Source organism: Cornus florida, unplaced genomic scaffold (assembly GCF_030987335.1).
Source record: "Cornus florida cultivar Cherokee Brave unplaced genomic scaffold, ASM3098733v1 CherokeeBrave_3.0.0_Hap2_Chr01, whole genome shotgun sequence".
In the NCBI taxonomy this organism is placed as follows: Eukaryota; Viridiplantae; Streptophyta; class Magnoliopsida; order Cornales; family Cornaceae; genus Cornus; species Cornus florida.
In genome coordinates, this window is record NW_026775571.1 from 55,917,257 (window position 1) to 55,937,655 (window position 20,399).

At 36.7% G+C, this 20,399-nt stretch overlaps 1 long non-coding RNA gene across 2 annotated transcripts; it reads left to right on the forward strand.

Moving 5' to 3' along the window:
• Positions 1-560: 560 nt before the first annotated feature.
• Positions 561-18,854, forward strand: LOC132297603 (uncharacterized). 2 transcript variants are annotated; one of them, XR_009479314.1, is made up of 4 exons: positions 755-817; positions 6,045-6,195; positions 6,334-6,533; positions 6,604-7,853. It is a non-coding gene; the product is annotated as an uncharacterized LOC132297603 (long non-coding RNA). The 2 variants fall into 2 exon arrangements; XR_009479308.1 differs by lacking the exons at positions 6,045-6,195; positions 6,334-6,533; positions 6,604-7,853 and adding an exon at positions 18,175-18,854 and having other exon boundaries at positions 561-817.
• The last annotated feature ends 1,545 nt before the right edge of the window (positions 18,855-20,399 follow it).

Sequence of the window (20,399 nt, forward strand, 5' to 3'; positions counted from 1 at the left end):
GGGGTTTATTGCACTTTATCCATTTAAATGATGAGTGTAAAGGCGCTGTTGGAAATATGTAAAAATAAAAGGGCTAAGTATCTAAAACACCCCTAAGATTTACTTTTTGAGCAAATAACACTCCTTTATTTTACTTTGGGTATGTAACTCCATCAAGAATTTAAAAATGTTGTAAAGAATGACTTTTTAGTTGTTGCCGTTAAAAATGCACCGTTTAAAAAACATGTATCTGGCACATAACTGATTAAATACCAAAATTACCTTTTATTGATTCGCAAAAAGCCCTTCCCTTTTGCATATAATTCTCAAAAATAAAGAATATAATAATAATTTTACATTATTTGAATTTTTATTTATATTTATTTTTAATTATAAGAAGAATATTTTAATATTTTTATCACCTCATTAATGGCGGACGATCTTATTTCTCCTTACAATAAATATTAAGGAGTTTTTAAAACCTATAAAAAAATATATGAGCTATATGCATATTATAGGTGTTGAATGGTCCAGCCAAAATAAAATATTATTATAATTTTAAAATTGGGTGTGATCGAAACAAGAGCCCGTCACATTTTATTGGGTGTTTTCTTGTGTCTCTCTACAATAAGCTCTCTCTCCCCCCCTTCAGCTGCCGCTGGAACCCTCATACTTCAGTCCCAACCGTTGAAGGAGTGACGTACTCTCTCAAGGGTTTGTGATTTCTGAAATTCGTGAATCGAAGATTTGGGGACGCAATGGCTGAGCTGAACCTACCTGAAGAAATCGAAATGGACATACTCTCAAGACTTCCAGTTAAATCTCTTCTGCAATTCAGGTGTGTATCCAAACAATCAAGTTCTTTAATTTCTCATCCCCATTTTGTCAAATTACATCTCAATCGATCAATTCTCTCCAAGAATTGCCAGAACATATTTTTCTCTAGTTTCCCTCCCCAATCAATAAACTATGAATCATTACTTGACATCAACAACAAAAACGATATTAATGTTGATAATAATGCATTAGTGAAGTTGGATTGTCCATTGCGGAGGCAAGATAGCCACGTCTCTGTAATTGGTTCTTGCAATGGCTTGATTAGTTATGTTGTTGATCGTATCAAAGTTATCTTATACAACCCTTCCACTAGAGTCTCCAAGGAATTGACAGAACCACCCACTACTCCTCCACTCTCTTGTAAAAATGATAACATTAAGTATTATTATGGGTTTGCTTTTGACTCCTCCTCAGACGATTACAAGGTCGTTATGGCAGCTCACAACATTTTTGCCTCTAAAAGTATCAGATTCCATCTGTTCAGTCTTAGACACAATTCTTGGAGAAGACTACAAGATCTGACTTATAGTTGCTTTGTGGTGTGTGGTAATGGAATCTTCTTGAACATATGGAATCTCTTCATTGGCTAGGGTTACCCGTACCCTTTGGTTCTAGACCACTTCACATAATTATTGTTTCTTTTGATTTATCAAAGGAGGTATTTTGTGAGATGTACCTAGATATTCAGGGCGGAACAGATTATCCGTTTCACAGATTGGGTGTTTTAGAAGACTGTTTCTATGCAGTGTCATTCTCATCTGGTGCCAATGGAGGTCTGGTTGAGATGTGGTTGATGAAGGAATATGGTGTGAAGACATCTTGGAGTAAGTTTATCACTATCCCATGTAACGTTGGCACTGACTTCACACTGTTATGTTTCTTGAGGAATGGTGAACTTCTACTGAAGATTGATCAATCAAAATCAGGACCGTACGTTGATCAAAGAAAATTAGGATCATACAATACTAAGGAAAATACATTTACGAAAATTTATAATTGTCCCTATTTTTCTGAAGCAGTTTTGTATATGGAGAGTTTGGTTTCACCCAACAGCATTGATGGGAGGGACAAGGGTTTGCAGCATAAATAGGACAAGTATAGAACCATTTCTGAGTTGTAGTACGACACACATAATACAACATACATTGATGCAGCCCCAAGGGCTAGGGCCAATTGCAGTAACATTATGTGGCCGACCTCATTCATGTGTAAAAAACAGAGATGATGATGTTGATTTGGTTGATTTTCATTTCGTTGTTCTTCCTTCTCTGGCAATGGATGGATGTTGAATCTTGGATGCCAGACTTTGAAAGAAAAATCTGATTGCGTTGGACATTATGCCTAGAGACTGATCTGCAACTAGTGTGCTGATTTTCTTTTCATTTCTTTTCTTTTTTCCCAGGGAATAGTATGCTAAAAACGTATGTTAGTTATACATTGAAAAGTTGATAGAGATGATTAAACTGTCTGACCATTTATTTGTGCTAAGAGAGTTTGCTGTGATTATTTTGATGGAAATTTGTGCATCTGTTTCTTGTCCTTTTTTTTTTTGGGAAGTTTTCATTTTCTTTTTTATTATAGTTAAAGTTGCAATATTAAGGGGTTTTTCAGTTTGAATAGAATTAGTCGTTCCTCAACTGAAGATTGATATATGCTACAATGATCAAATAAAATTAGGATCGTACAATACTAAAAGGAAAGATTTACAAAAAAATTTAATTGTCCCTGTTCTTCAAAAGCAGTTTTGTATGTGGAGTCTCTGGTTTAACCCAACAGCTTTGCTTGAGGTGTGGTTAGTGAAGGAATATAGCATGAAGGTATCTTGTAATAAGTTTATCACTATGCCATATAACGTGGGTGTTGACTTCACACCGTTATGTTTCCTGTTTGTTTGCGCGGTTTTTTGGTCTTACGCCGGTCGATTGACTCTTGCGAGCGTGCCAGAGTATTTGTATAAAACACTCAAAATATTGATTCGAACACCAGCTTATCCCTTTTTCCGATGGTTGACTCTCAGGCGAATGTATGGGAGAGAGACTAGTAAGAACTCCCAGCAAGGTTCTTTTTATGTCTTGTTTATGGCAAGAACTTTTTATCTAGGTGCTAAAAGAAGTAAAAATGCGATGAAAAGTAAAGTAATTTAAATGAACTGGCTGAATTTAAATTGACTTTAAAATAAAGATGGCTGAAATGAAATGGACTGAAAAGTGATGGTGCAATGGAATAAAACAAGCCGAATTAAATTGACATAAATCTGATCAAATATTTGTCATTTGAATTCGTTGCATAAAACAAAGATTAAATTTGTAAATAGCATAATTAAGCATTGCAAAAGAGAATAAGTTACTGGAACTTAGTTTCTTCGAATGAAATTTGCTATTTGGACAAATGAATTAAAGATAAAGATGACGTTGAGTCATTTGATGAATTTTTGATTTATGCTGATTTGTGGTTGGTGCTGGATAAATTGGAAAGAATTTACAACACTTCTATTTATAGAAGTCTTAATTAACTTAATTCCCTAACTAATTGCTCTAAAAATCCTCTTTCCCTTGATTTTCTTCGCTTTATTCAAACTAGGTCACGACCCAGTAATCTTCTATGTCTTGCCTCGTCTTGCTTCACTAGAATTTAATAAAAAATTCTTGTTGAAGACTCTCCTTGATTTAGTCAAATACAAATTGCAGATTTATTGCTAAAAAGTTGGTAGAGTAGTTACTAATTTTTAGCAATCTCTTTCCTTAAGCTCGGTTGAAGTACTTCCCTTTAATGGCCTAAATAACCTTTTATAGCTTTTGAATCCATATGACTGTTCTTTCTTTGTTGGAATCCCTTCTCCGATTAAATCCTTACTTCATAGGGATTTCTCTCTAGCCGTGTCTCTAGTATTCCCTTTTCAGTCAGTAACCAATTTTGAATTAATTCAAATTCTTGTTACAATATATATATATATATATATTTTCACCAACAAACTTATAAATAAAGTGGCTGAAATATATTTCCTAGATTTCCTCCTTTTGTCTCTCCGTTGGCCGACTTTCCTTGGAATCATGCTAAACACGTGTCGGCCCATCACTGGTCCACGTCACCATTGAGGTGGCTGCCAAGTTTTGGTGCCAAGAAATGCCCCCTGAATTTCAAATGCCTTATCGCTTATGATGAGAGGCTTTTGGAATTCTAATCGACCAAAACTTAAATTTCAAAAATTTTCTTTTCTTAGCAATAACTCTTTCCATCACCCAACCACCTGCCTTAATGGTTTTCAGTTCCCAATTAAAGCGGTGATTGGACATATCTATTTTATTCCACTAGTATTAGCTCCATGTTTACAACCCTGAAATTATTCTTCTTCTTACCTTTAAATTGCTATCTCTAAAATTCCCTTTCTCAAGTCTTAACAACCCAAATTCTTTCCCTTGACGATCTTTCATGGCTCCTAAGAAAACCAAGTCAATAAATTCTACCTTGGCCCCACAACCTTCAGATTCTTCAACTCACGGCAATATCATCGAGAAATCACTAAAAACCCTTTGTTCTTATAAATATTGTCTCAATACTCTCATAGATCTTCGTACTGACTTCAAGGGTTTAGGTCCTGCCTTCCTTGATGAAGCTCCTGCATTCATATCATCATTCTATCCGTCGGCTGATGTGCTTCCGTTTCTTCAAACTTTTCCTCCAAATGAAAATGGCAGTTTGCCACATTTTCATTTTAGGACATGGCATGTTCCTAATGATGCTTAGATCAATTGGGTCGATCGGGTTGGGGCTGTAAAAGGAGAGACGTGGAAAGCTTGTGGTATTTACGATGCCAGTCAATTGAGCAAAACAAATATTGCTCAAGACAGGGCTTTAATGATAGCGGCTATGTTCAACTGGTCGACCACCACTAACTCCTTACACTTGAAGTGTGGCATGATGGCCCCAACCATTCAAGACATATGCTATTTAACCGGCCTCAAGCCTTTTGGGATTGATGTGAGCAGCTTATTGGTAGAGGAGGATTCTCCCTTTGTTTTCCCTTCTAAGCAAACTGGAACCAAATCTTCCGAATCTTCTTATGGTAAGTATTTAACTTCTACCATGGATCCTCGTGTTCCTATTAACGATGCCGAGCATATTGCTTTCTTATTGGCCTGGCTGAACAAGTTCCTTCTATGTGTACCGGCCTTCCAAGTTACTAAAAATTACATCCATGTGGCCGTTGCTCTTTCCAGAGGTAAACCCTTTGCTCTAGCCCCTTCAGTGCTTTCCCATTTATACCGGGGAATTTATGACTTGCTCACTTCCAACTTTGGACGTTATGGTGGCCCCCTTTGGCTATTTTAAATTTGGCTACAAGTATACTTTCCTGAGTTAGGCCTGTGGTAAGGCCATCGGCCAATGATCCACTCCTTTCTGTGAGTTATGCATCGGCCGTGCCCAAATCTCACTCATTTGGGGATTGTTTTAATTTCTTCTACTCTGGCTGCGAGCACAGGACCATAAGTCAATTTCTTTTGCTTTCTCATTGTTTTTAAGCCCCTTGATGGCTGACTCTTCCTCAAGGAATATCTACAAAAAAAACTACTGATGAACTTTCAGCCATGTGGGCCAATTTTCTTATTTCAAGGGATCTTCATTTCTATACTGGTCCTGTAGGGACAGTAAATTCAAAGGTTAAGGTTGAGTTTTATAACTCTAGTCAACTTGCTAGGCAATTCGGCCTGACCCAAATGATTCCTATGCCTCCTTATCTTTCCTTTAACAAAAATTTCAATCAGTGTGTAGTATTTCCGGATGACTCTTTTGTTAAGAATGTATCCTCTCGGTTTTCTAGTTTGCAAGCTGGATTCTCCAACCTTTCATCAAGAATCCAGCCTCAGATTCCAGTTTTGACCAATGGTAGTCTTCCTACATTACTTCCACTAAGATGGCTGAGTGCCAGTCCCTTGTCATTAAAATCTTGGAATCATTTAAATTCATATTTGTGGCCTTTGAAGGGGCATTTATAATTACTCGGGCTGTTACCCCAAAGAAAGTACCTCAAAAAGATCCTCCCAAAGGCAAGAAACAAACGATCAAAAAAACTTCCTTTTTCTCAGCCAACAGATGCTCCAACAAGGATAAATAAAGAGAAAAAAGCTAAGGCTAAGGCCACAGCCAGCCTTCTCAAAGGTATATTCCTCTTTTATTTTCATACATATATATTTAAAAGTTTTAAGCTAAATTCTCTTACCCTTTTGCAGATCCAGATGATGAAACTTTGTCAGCCTCCCTTAATCCAGAGAACATTGAGCCTCAAGATGATGAAATTTCCTCCAGTCACCCTCCTTAGCCTGCAGCAACTGAATCAGCCATCATCCTTGATGTTCCTCCAGCCCTCCAGTTATAGGCAAGGTAAAAGTTTATACTTATTAGTATACGAAGATAAGCATATCGGCTGTATTACTCAAATACTTAGCCAATATTGATACCTAATTCTCGGCCATAACTATTATCGGCCGAGACAATCTTTAATAAAATTTCCTTCTTCAGGGAAAAAGAAAGAAATCAACTGCTCATGTGACTCTAAAGAGGACAAAATTCAGTAAGAGTAAGAAACATGAGGTAGAGAAAGATCCAGGAAGCCTTCAGCCTACAGAAGACGTAACTGATGATCCGGTGATTGAACTGGCCGTGACCCCATAATTAATGTTACTGATGATCCTTCTGATCATTCCTCAGAGGAAAAAGAGGTAATGATAACTTTTACCTAAGCTTTTAACCTCATCACTTTTGGTAACATCATTGATTTCTCTTTTGCAGCAATCTCCGCTTCTTGACTTGGTCTATAGGCCAGTTAGGAATTTTAGTCCTTTGAAGGATTTTCATGAACCCATTGAGGTACCCTTAAATTTTCAAGTCACTCTGGCCAAAGCTTCATCTCAAGGAGACAGCACAGCTCTTCAGCCAGAGTTTCTTCCACCAGTAGTCAGCCATCAATCACATTTGGATGCAACTATGGCCAAATCATCCAAAGTATTGACTATCTCATACCTGTAATTTTTTTCATACTTTAAAAATTAAACTTCTAACCTTTTTCTATATTGACAAGTTGTACATGAAGAAACTTAAGCTATTCCTTCTTTTCCTCTACCAAAAGCTCTTGCTTCTTCCCTTCTGGCCTTGAGTAATTTCTTCAAAGATGTGGTGGCTTCAGTGACAGAGGAAAGAGAAAGTGAATCTTCAGGAGCGACTCCAGTTATCAGCCAGTGTTCCAATACAAACCATGGAAGAAACCAAAAGAACTTTGGTTGAAATCTTGCAAAGAGATGTTGCTGATCTTCCTAAGTTTGAAAGTGAGCTCACGGCTGTCCTTACTACACTCAGCTAGTATCCAGACTTCCCAGTCGACCTGTAAGCCACCATTGCTACTTTCAAAGGTCAATTACCAGCTTTAGCTGATGAGATTTTTCAAGCCAATGAATCGATCAATTAATTCAACAAAGCAAGAGCAGGAAGGAAACTCTTGGTAACCAGTTGTTAACTTAAGCTTCCACCTTTGACCGAGTGAACATAGAATTCATCAGCCTTGAGGAAAGAGAGAAAGTCCTTCAAAAAGAGATCGACCAGATTCATGTTCTTAAGGCCATCTTGTCTGCCGAGACTGCCACATTGCAGTTTGAAGCTCAAGACCTTGCTCACAAGCATGCCAGTCTTTGTGAAGAATTACCTAGACTAGAAGAATCAAAGAGACGGGCTATGGTTGCTTTTAATCGGTTCTTAGTGATTTGGGCCGATTTCAAGGAGAAATTTGCAAATATGTAAATCTTTTTTAGTGGGACGCCTTTTTTGTGGCCATTTTCAGTGTGTGCACTCAAATGATGTAACCTTTACACTTCAATAATGAATGGCCTTTTTTATTACAAAAAATCCAATATTTCAACAATTTTTTTTTTTTTTTAATTAAAATTCAAACAACTAAATCAGCCTATTAAATAAGCCGAATTTATTACATAAAGGTACACTTGGTCAACCAAAGGTACTGGCTGACTCTAATTTTCCCTTTCAAAGATCGCTAGCATATACCTCTTGAGGTACTTGCCATTAATAGGGTAATCATGCAATCGGCCACTAAGATACTTCAACCTGTATGCTCTTCCACTTAGGACTTGATGAACTAAGTATGGCCCTTCCCATTTATGGGACCACTTCCTATATTTTCTGTCAACCTTACCCACTGGCAGAACAACTTTCCACACTAAATCCTCTTCAGCAAAAGACTTTAGTTTTACCCTTTTGTTGTAGATCCTCATTACTTTCTTTTTGTGAGCTATGATGTGATCCAAAGCATCCAACCTGACTTCATCCAGTCTTCCAACTCTATTAACATTGCTTGAGTGTAATCAGCCGGAGTTAGATTATTGCCGATTTAACCTTCATTTCCATAGGCAAAACAACATCATATCCTTAAGTTAACATATATGGTGTGATTCCTGTGCCTGTTCTGTTTTTAATTTCTATAGGCCCATAGAGCCTCTGATAAAGTCTCATGCCATCTTCTTGGTTTATCTTTAATCATTTTTTCAATGATCTCTATCAAAATTTTGTTTGAGGACTCAGCCTGACCATTTGCTTGGGCATAGTATGGTACTGACATATGGATGTTCATATTGTGGCTGAATTGTAGCACATCAACTGCCCTAAACACTGTTGCATTATCTGAAACAAGTGTTTCTGGGATTCCAAATCTGTGGACAATATGTTGTTCCATGAAGTTAATCACTGTTTGTTTGTTGATCAACCATTTTACAAGCTTTGGCCTCAACCCATTTAGTAAAATAATCCGTGGCAACAATCACCCAGTGATGGCCTTCGCTTGATGGTGGATTCACTTTACCAATGAGGTCAAGGCCCCAACCTCTGAACGGCCATAATTTGATTATTGGCTGTAATTCTTTTGCTAATACATTTTGAATCGGCCCATGTTTTTGACAGGTCTGACATCCTTTTGCATAATCTATGCAATCTTTTCTCATTCTTAGCTAATAGTATCCATACCTTCGAATCAGTCATCTTATTTTAATTCCTACTTGGTGGGCTCCACAGCTACCTTCATGTACCTCGACTATAACTTGAAGTGACTCTTCTTTAATTATGCATTGTAGTAGGAGTCCATCTTCAAGGCCTTTTCTGTATAGATCCCCATCAAGAAGTAGAAAGTTGATTGCTCTTCTTTTGATACTTCTATCAGCCTTGATGTTTGGATTTCGAAGAAACATTATGAATGGTATCCTCCAATCATCATCGGCCAGATCTTCTATATCAATTACCCAGGAATCGGCGAACATAGTATTTCTTAATTCAGCCGAAGGCAATGATCTTCGTGTTATTTTTATCAACTGATCTCCATTCCAATTGGTACCTGATTCCAGAGGCTGCTTGGGCCATGTTATTGGCCTCCTTATTCTGCCCCCTCGGCCAGAACTTAAGTTGACCAGTATTAAATTGATTCAACAATGATGTGGCCAGAGAATGAAACGGCCTAAATTGCCAACTTAAACATTTGAAATCTTCAATAATTTGACTAAGTACCAAGTTTGAATCTCCCTAAATTTTAACATCGCCAACAGCCATTTCAATTAGAATTTGTAGGCCGATTATAAGTGCTTCATATTCGACCTGATTATTTGAATATTTAAAATCTAAGAAAAATAAAAATGAAGTCTTTCTTCAAGCTAGTGAGATAATAATAATAATACCTGTTCCTACTCCATCAGTCGTGCTTGATCCATCGAACATCAATATCCAAGGAGTTAGGAATATGGCTGATGATTCTAACTCATCATAAACCTGTGGATCAATATCAGTTGAAGGATGATCGGCCAAGAAATCAGCCAGGACCCTTCCTTTAACTGATTTTTGTGGGACAAAGATAAATTTAAATTCCATCAAGGCCAATGCCTACTTACCTATTCGGCCAGTGATCAATGGCCTTGATAGCATATATTTAATCACGTTAGTTTGACAAAGAATATAAACATCAACCGGCCGCATATATATTCTTAATTTCATGACTGAATAATGTAAAGATAAACAAAGTTTCTCAATTGAAGAATATCTGCATTCAACATCAGTTAGTACTCTGCTTAAATAGTAAACAGCATGTTCCTTCCCAAGTTCATTATTCTGAGTAAGCATGCTACCAATTGATTCTTCCGCGGTCGATAGATAAAGCTTCAACGGCCATTTCTTCCTTGGAGGCATCACTATCGGGGGGGTTTGCCAAATACTCTTTTATTTTGTCAAAAGCCTTCTGATGGGATTCATCCCAATGGAATTTCTCATGTGACTTCAATTTTAATAAAGGAGAAAAAGCAGTACTCGGCCAGCATGATTAGAAATAAACCTTCTAAGAAAATCTACCTGGCCGAGAAACCTTTGCACCTGTTTTTTGTTGGTTGAAGCCATAGCATTTATAACAACTTTGGCCTTATTCTGATCAACTTCTATACCTCGTTTGTGTACCAAAAATCCCAAGAAATTCCCAGCTGATACCCAAAAGTACACTTCAATGGGTTCATTTTCAACTTATGGACTCTCATCCTTTCAAAGGCCTTTTTAAAGTGTTCCAAATGTTGTTTTTTGGCCGATGATTTCATAACTACATCATCTATGTAAACTTCTATAAATCGGTCAATCATATCATGGAAGATTGAATTCATTGCCCTTTGATAAGTAGCCCCTGCATTCTTTAGGCCGAATGGCATTACAACCCACTCAAAAGTACCAATTGACCCAGGACATCTAAAAGCCGTTTTGGGAATAACTTCTTTGGCTATATAGATTTGATTATATCCTGAATGGTCGTCCATAAAGGACAATATTTCATGCTTAGCAGCCGAATCAATAAGTTGATTGACCACTGGCATTGGATATTCATCTTTTGGAGTGGCATTATTTAAATTGCTAAAATCCACACAAACATTCTTCTTTATTACAGGAACAACATTAGATAACCATTCAACATACCTGATCGTTCGAATAAATCCTGCCTTAAGAAATCTTTCAATTTCTTCCTTAATTTTGAGCATCACTTCCAAGGACATCCTCCTTAGTGGTTGTTTATAAGGCTGAAAATCTTTTTTGATAGGCAATCTGTGTTCTACCAACTCCCGTTATAGGCCAGGCATCTCTTCATAACTCCAATCAAAACAATCATTATATTCCTTTAATAATTTGATCAAATCAGCCTGGAAATTAGGCTCAAGCAAAGCACTAACAAATAATGGCCGATGATCTTTTTCAGTACCGACATTAATTTCAAATAAAGGATCTTAAACTTCAGCTTTATTATCTTCTATCCTGGAAGGGGTTGACTCCAAATCCTCAATTTAGATTGCATCCAACTTTTCAAAACCTTCTTCAACTATATCGGCCGTGTTGGCTGATACCTCGTCATATAACTGTTCTTCTCTGGCCAATCTCTTTTAAGCCAGATATACTTCCAGTCTTATGCAAGCGGCCCTAAAAGCTTGCCGCTTCTTTTCTTCGTTATTTGTGTGATCTATCAGAAATGTCTTCAATTTCTTTGATGGTCGACCTAAAAATATCAATTTTCGGCCGAACTACTTTTGTCAATAGTTCTTCAATATTAGTACTTACTAGGTTTTTCTTCATTGTTACTGCTGCTGGTCGACCCATCCTGTTAGTGCCAACAAATTTGATAGGTACAACAATTTCATCATAAAGTGCAGCTCCGGCTGAATACACCCTGGCTATAAAGGGTTTATTATCGGCCTCAACAATTTTTTCCTCATTTCCATCCCAAAAAATCAACATTTAGTGCAATGTTGATGGGATACACATATTAGGGTGAATCCAATCTCGGCCTAAAAGGAGATTATAGGCCGAGGTTGAGTCAATGATAAAGAAGGCCGTGAAGGATGTTTTGCCACCAATTGTAATTTCCAAAGGCAGAATACCTTTGGTATTACTAGATCCTCCATTCAAACCACTGATGGCCATGTCGGTTGGCACCACATCATCCATGGTTTCACCCAATTTCTTCAAAGTAGTTGCTGGAATGACATTTACCACTAAACCATTGTCAACCAACACCCTATTAATTGGCTGACCTTCAACCCATACTTTAACATACAACGGCCTCAACTGTTGTGTCATGGCTAGAAGTGGTTTCTCAAAGATGATTTTATCGGTCTTAGTTGGTTGGCCTTGAGAGACTAATCCTACCCCGGCCAATGAATTCTTCGAGTCATTCTTAATTTCTGATGATTCAGCCTCCTCTTCAAGTTTGGCTGATTTAACATACCTGATCATCATTGGCTCTGTCCTTGCTTCAAAAATATAAGGTAAAACAAATACCGTGTTACAATTTACCTCATTCGGAAGGGAACCAAAACGAATTATGTACTTGGCCGCATGCTTTGGATCTTGATCTTCATGATCGTCTTTCTCCTCATAAGAGGATGCCTCATTCCCAAAAGATATAGCAACCTCCATGTCTTTAGCCACCCCTGGTTCATCTTCCTTGGCTGGTTGAACCTGATCAATCTTAACCTCTTTTCTTCTAAGTTCTGCATTCTTCCTTTGCATCCTCCTTTTTTGAGTACGTGTAAGAGGCTGCTTAGAAAACTTCGGATGATTCACTCGAGTCCATCTGCCATGGTCAACCAAAGGAGGTCTGACCGTTCTTACACGGCTAGATTCTTTCCCCTTTTGAACCCATATTTCTGACTGAATTACTGGTTTCCTTTTGAAGCTAGGATAAGAATGTTGCTCTGGTAGAACTCTATCGGCCACAGATCTTTCTGATCGAATGATTCTTACTGCCCTTGGCCCGTTTTCTTTGAATATTGGTCGATTAACTTCTTCAGGACTCTGTTTAGGCTGATAACTCAACCTTTCATGGACACTGTGCTTCCTGGTCGATTGAAAATAGCTCCTCTTATCTTGATTATTCCCACGGCCTTTGCAACTTGGGCAACAACCGTGGTTGATGAGGGCAATTTGAGCCTCCCTTAATTGATTTTCCAAGTCCTTTACCCTTTGCTCATCGTTGCTGGCTGATGATGAACTATCAAAAAGTTTTGGTGATCTTTCTTGCTTACCATTATCAGCAGCTTTTTCAAGTGCCAGGCTGATTACATTGGTATTTACAATATTAGGGAATGGATCACCATCAACCCCCATCACATCTGGCTTCTTCTCAGGAAATTTCAATACACCTTCATCAATTGCTTTCTGCAATACATTTCTAAATACATAACAATTGTTAGTAGTATGATTCCATGAATTATGAAATTTGCAGAACTCTTTTCCTTTGGATTCAGTAGCTGATGGTATATTGTGTCCTGTTGGCAGAACAATTTGTTTGTCGGCCAATAAATGATCAAAAATTTATTCTGTTTTGGCCAAGTTAAACGTATAAACCTTACCAGTGTCGGTCGTGCCCTTTCTAGCTGAAGATGTTGATGGCTGAGTACCAATGGTAGATGCCTTTGGTTTTGTCAAAGCCTCACATACATAAAGGTTCTTAATAATAATTTCAGCAAGATTAGCATCAAGATCTTCTTCTTCAACCACATCGGTTGAAAAAACTTCATAATTGGGATCCCTATAGTACGTACCTTGCGAGGAATTCTTTCGTTCTTTTTCCTCCTTGAGGACCAACTCATACCTGGTAGCTTTCTCGGCCAAGTCATACATATCACGAAATGGGACTCCTTCAAACCTCTTCCGGAGTTCAAAATCAAGGTCGTTCAAAGCTAAACGGATGTACTCCTGTTTTGGAAGAGGTACACGGCATCTTAATCTTGCCCTTATAAACCTTGCAATGAATGTTTCGACCAATTCACTAGGCAATTGGCTCAGCCTGGATAAATCGGCCAGAGTTGGTTCTGGCTCCATACGGTAGAACTGATTATGAAATAATTCCTCCATCTGTGGCCAATTAAAAACAAAGTTAGGAGGTAAGCGAATATACCATGAAAAAGCTGTCCGTGTCAAAGAGTTAGGAAAAAGTCTTAATTTTAACCAAGGGCTCACACTGTTCTCTCCGCATTGAACTGTGAAGCTGCCAAGGTGTTCCACGGTCGATTGACTCCCTTCGCCACTAAAGGTTACAAAGTCAGGGACTTTATATCCTCTAGGAAACTCAACTTGGTCTACCACTTCTGGATATGGAGTTCTATAAATTGGTCGGTCGGCACCTCTAAGTTCCAGGCCGTACTTTTGGGTAAGTAAATCAGCTAATTGTCTTCTATCTAACATGACCTGTGGTGGCTAATTTACTATTAGTGGTACCTGATTATAAACTGGCGGCTGATTAGCCACTAGTTGATAGTAATTTGGCCAATTATGGGGTTGATTAGCCATATTTTGCCCCTCGAGCCCAACCTGTGGTGGCACATGAGTATTTAGTGGGTTCGATGGCCTCCACCTGATCTGATTGCCCCCGAGTTCAAAGGTACCCGAGGAGGGTTTGGTGGAATTATCTGTGGCCGCAGAGCTGCTACTAGTGGCTGATTAAAAACTGACACAGTAGGCTGCTGGTGGTTTTTTGCCCAAGTTGGTGGCTTATGAACCGGCTGACTTGATGTTGCACCTGGTTGGAGTATCATTAGGGGCGGCCATGGTTGTGATGATTCAATGCCCTCTCTGCCGAGTAGATTGTGACGGATTCGGCTGAAGAGCCGATTCCTGATTATTGGAGCTGCTAACCTGAGTCGGCTTGTTCAAAATTGCGGCTGAGAGTTGGGATATAGTTTCATGCAGGTCATTGTAACGTGCTCCCATTCTTCCCATTGCATCTACCAATGAGCTCACTTGTGCTTGCATCACTGCTAACTCATCAGTAGGACCTGATGCAGAGTTCTCAGCCTAAGCTGGCTGATGACCTTCCTCCAAATCTTCATCAATAGCCACGGCCTTAGAATTTTTTGTAAGCTGTGGTGGCATCTTTGCCTCTTCTAAACACCCACTAGTGGTCCCACCGTGCGTGCCAAAATATATTCGCGCGGTTTTTTGGTCTTACGCCGGTCGATGGACTCTTGCGGGCGTGCCAGAGTATTTGTATAAAACACTTAAAATATTGATTCGAACACCAGCCTATCCCTTTTTCCGATGGCTAACTCTCAGGCAAATGTGTAGGAGAGAGAAGTAAGAACTCCCAGCAAGGTTCTTTTTATGCCTTGTTTATAGCAAGAACTTTTTATTTAGGTGCTAAAAGAAGTAAAAATGCGATGAAAAGTAAAGTAATTTAAATGAACTGGCTAAATTTAAATTGACTTAAAATAAAGATGGCTGAAATGAAATGAACTGAAAAGTAATGGTGCAATGGAATAGAACAGGCCAAATTAAATTGACATAAATCTGATTGAAGATTTGTCATTTGAATTCGTTGCATAAAACAAAGATTAAATTTGTAAATAGCATAATTAAGCATTGCAAAAGAAGAATAAGTTGCTGGAACTTAGTTTCTTCGAATGAAATTTGCTATTTGGACAAATGAATTGACGATAAAGATGACGTTGAGTCATTTGATGAATTTTTTATTCATGCTGATTTGCGGTTGGTGCTGGACAAATTGGAAAGAAATTACAACACTTCTATTTATAGAAGTCTTAATTAACTTATTCCCTAACTATTTGCTCTAAAAATCCTCTTTCCCTTGATTTTCTTCGCTTTATTCAAACTAGGTCACGACCCCAGTAATCTTCTATGTCTTGCTTCATCTTGCTTCACTAGAATTTAATAAAAAATTCTTGCTGAAGACTCTCTTTGATTTAGTCAAATACAAATTGCAGATTTATTGCTAAAAAGTTGGTAGAGTAGTTGCTAATTTTTAGCAATCTCTTTCCTTAAGCTCGGTTGAAGTACTTCCCTTTAATGGCCTAAATAACCTTTTATAGCTTTTGAATCCATATGACTGTTCTTTCTTTGTTGGAGTCCCTTCTCCGATTAAATCCCTACTTCATAGGGATTTCTCTCTAGCCGTGTCTCTAGTATTCCCTTTTAAGTCAATAACCAATTTTGAATTAATTCAAATTCTTGTTACAATATATATATTTTTTCAGCAACAAACTTATAAATAAAGTGGCTGAAATATATTTCCTAGATTTCCTCCTTTTGTCTCTCTGTTGGCCGACCTTCCTTGGAATCATGCTAAACACGTGTCGGCCCATCACTGGTCCACGTCACCGCTGAGGTGGCTGCCAAGTTTTGGTGCCAACACTGAGGAATGGTGAACTTCTAATGAAGATTGATCGATCAAAATCAGGATTTTACGTTGATCAAAATTAGGATCATACAATAATAAAGAAAATACATTTATGAAATTTTGTGATTGTCCTTGTGTTTCTAAAGCGGATTTATTTGTGGAGAGTCTAGTTGACCCCAACAGCATTGAGGGGAATGACAAAGTGCAGGGGCCGATAGCAGTATTATGTGGCCTACTCTATTCATGTGAAAAAAAAAAAGCAGTGATGATGATGTTGAGGTGGCTGATTTTGATTTCATTGTTCTTCCTTCTCTGGCTATGGATGAATATGGACATTGTACCTAGACTGATCTGCAACTAGTGTGCTGATTTTCTTTCCTATTTTTTTTTTTTAGTTAGATATTGAAAAGTTGACACAGATGAATTTTTTTTTTCCCTAGTTCTTCCTTTTTTCTTCTTGTTTTCATTTTCTTTTTGATTATGAGTTAAAGTTGTTTGTGCCATGGCCACATAATTAGATGTCTACCATCAAGGATTGCATAGTTACATGTTAAATTCAATGCGGTCACCATTGCTCCCGCACACATTAGATGTGGTTGTTTAAACCAATCGTATGAATGGGTTTTTCAGTTTGAATAGAATTAGTCATTCCTCAACAGATATTTCTAAGATGCAGTATTTTCCTAAATTTATTAATCTTTGTGGATGTCCTCACCTTTAGCATTAATCTCCAAGAATGATGATCATTTTGTCTTTATATATATATATATATATATTACGTATATATATTTTATTGTTCTTTGGTAATTTGAATACATAGTTATGAATTTATGACATGGTTATGTTATGTGTTTATATCTAAGAATAACTTAACAACGCATGTTTTGCATTTTAATGGAGCAGTATATTATGCTATTCTGGTTTTCTTGTTTGTAAGATATGGATACTGCATTTCAGAAAGAAAAAAAAATATATAATAATAAATAATAATAATAATAATAATAATAAGATATTGCATTTCGTTGTTCACAAGGAAGGCAACGAATTTGCTGAGATGTATTGCAAAGTCTTGAGAGGGAACTCTAACAATATACTTGGAGGTATGCTAAGGCCTTATGAATGTGCTGAATGTCAAAAAGGTCATTTACCCATTACGATTCTAGTTAATCAAGGGTGTTGACAGGAATAAATCAGATACAAACCTAAACTTCGGCATTTGAACCCTTTGTTTTCATGCTTGAAAACCGAGCATTTCACCTCTGCACTGAACAATGTCCTGTTGCATGTATGTCTACAAATTACATAACTTTTTTTCTTGAATAATTCTTTTTGCACACGGAATAGACTTTTCCATTTTATGTGTTTAGACTTTCCTGTGGCTCCATTTTTGCTCTGAAGGCTATATTAACGAATTTCTGAAATTGGTTTTTCTTTGTTTCTCTTGGTGGTGGGGTATGCCCTCCTGCTCTAGTTTGTTAATAATATCTTTATTAAAAAAATAATAAAAAATAAAAATAAAAATAAAAAAACAACAACAACAACTTATATGTGCTGTTTCGGACTGTTGACTGAGACGATTAAACTGTTTTGACTATTTCTGTACTGTTGACTAGGCATTTGAACCCTTCATTTTCATGCTTGAAAACCGAGCATTTTCACCTCTGCACTGAACGATGCCCTGTTGCATGTATGTCTACAAATCACATAAACTTATTTTCTTGCATAATTCTCCGCAAATTTCATACTTTTGCATAGAGATGGGTGGAGGCATCCAGTAAAGGCGTGTGTGTAGGAGTAAATTTTTTCGAAATTCAAAGACATTGTAGAGCTATAATCATGCCAAATTGTTTATCATCTCAACTTGAGGGTAAAAAGTCATTCTCATGTACCGAGTAATGTTAAATGTGTTGGCGCTTCATTAAAGTTTTAAAATTATCTACTGAGGACTAATTTAAAAGTTTTCTTGAGGATCTCTTGGTCAAATTATATTGTCATCCCACAAGATGTTGGAAAAGCTTGGCCTCAAGTCTCTGCCTTTTGTTGGACACTATCTACCCCTGCTAATACTAAATAATTTATTTTACTTTCCTTTCAAGAATGCTTGAAGCCTAAATTTTTACTGGTTCGTAAATTTATAATTCTTCATTCTTATACAGGAGATCTCATTGTTCTAGGTGTAATGGGCCGGATTTTTTACGGGCCGACCCAAAAACTTAAGCTATTAAGTGGAGCTAGAATGGGAGTGCTCTCACTAAACTTGTGCACTTTTTCTAAAGATTAGCCTCTCAATCTGCCCACCGATTACAAGGATGTAACAAGATAGACATGCCCATAATAAGTTTATATTCATATCTATGTTTAAAAAAATACAAACATATATATTTTGGAGATGGAAAAAACTTTCAAAGTTTCTTTGAGAACTATGGCAATGCTGTGAAGACCGAGAGGTTCAAGGAGATCTTCGTTCTTCTTCTTCATGATCAGCCCTGAAGGCATAAAAGAAATGAATTCAGGGAGAGAGAGATGGTATTGAGATTCAAGAAGTTGCAAGGCAAAACCAGAGAGAGAGAGCAAGGAAATGGTTTTATAGTGATTTTCTAGCTTTTTTATATGTTGAAACAGAAATATAACACTACACGTTTTTGTATGTATATGTGGCGGGTGATTTAACGCATGTGAAAATGGTGGGACTAAATATATTTTGATGTGTGCATTACCAAGGCCTTCCAACGATTGTGTTCGTATTCGAGTCCTCCCTAATTTGTTATACTCTAATATGGAGTACTCCATATATTGTACAATTTACTTCAATATTATGGACAAGGATGGTTCGGTACTTGCCATTTTCACTACCACAAAAAGAGGTAATTATCATTAACAATACTTTCAACTCTAAAATATATGAAAGATACAAATTTCCGCAATGATATTAATGTCAAAAGATTGAATTGTCTTAAATCCCTTTCTTTTTTTTCCTTTACATGGACAAATTGTCTTTAAATGTGTGTCCATCAAATGTTAGTTCAAGATTTCTATAACATGCTCACAAGTAATAAGACATTTAATTTCAAATTTGTTAGATTTTTAGTCATGCAATCCACTAAGCTGGTACTAGTTTTACAGCACAATGAGTGTATGAACCATTGTAGTGCATGACTGTTGATGGTTGACATGATAGCATGAGCGACTGAAGTGCATGACTTTTGATGTTTCTCTAAATGATTGTTGATTATAAAATTTTTGAATAGATTGATTTAGTTCATTTTCTCATCACTTATATTAAAATTGACACACTGCTTTAGTAATTAAGATATTGGAAGAAACCAAATATAAAAACAGTACAAATCCAAAAGTTCCAACACCCCAATCGAGTGAAAAAACTGAATAACCTAATTCTCTAAGTTCCAACACCTGCAAGGTTCATAGAAGTTTTGTTTGTTTGTTAGTTTGTTGTTATTATTATTATTATTATTATTTTGGTAAAGGTAAATGTTACAAATGGTGTATAATGTACAAACGACGTCAGGTAAATAGCCAAATCAGACGAGCAAAGTCGTGCTGATCTCACATAATTCTGGTATATCAATTATATATGTTCATCTTTATTCTGATAGGCAAGGGTCACGAGAGATTTTTTATTTTACAGAATATTAAGAGCTAGTTTGGGATATGAAAAATTTGAGGTAAGTAAAAAGAAGATTAGGTGTTTGGTGACGCATTATATGATAAGTATTTTTCATAATTAAATTATTTTTTAATTTATATTGTAGCAATATCTTTTTAAATATTTTTATTGTTAATTTTACAATAATATCCTTTAACAGGATGTTACCCTATTTGATAATAACAACTTTATTAAGGAATGAGTGTATTTGTTTTTATAAAAAATAAAAATGATATAATTGACTAATGAAAAAGAGATACCTAAAATATTCATTCAACCTCTAATAATTTTCAAGACAATACTTGGTACTCCCATGGGAGGCCTCCCAGCTGATGTGGACCATTATAATTTAGACACGTTTAAAATTTTAAATTTTCTAAAAATAATCATTACTCATTTTCTTATCGGTTAAACTAAATCCTAAAGTTTTTTTTTTTCTCCCAAAAGAATCACGATTGTTTCTATACCAAGATTGAAAAATTGCTAAATTTATTTAAAGAACGTTAGCCTATCAAGTGTTGAATAGGAAAAGAATAAGAACTTAAAATATTATATGAAAATTTGATGTTAACCTATATTTGAATAGAGCTTTTTTCGCATATATATTTCTTAGTCAGAGTTAACTTTTCTCATAAATCTATTTTTGGTCCCAAATTCCCAACACTTCCAATTGATAGGGCTAAGGGATTTTATTTTATTTTTTTTATTATTATTTTT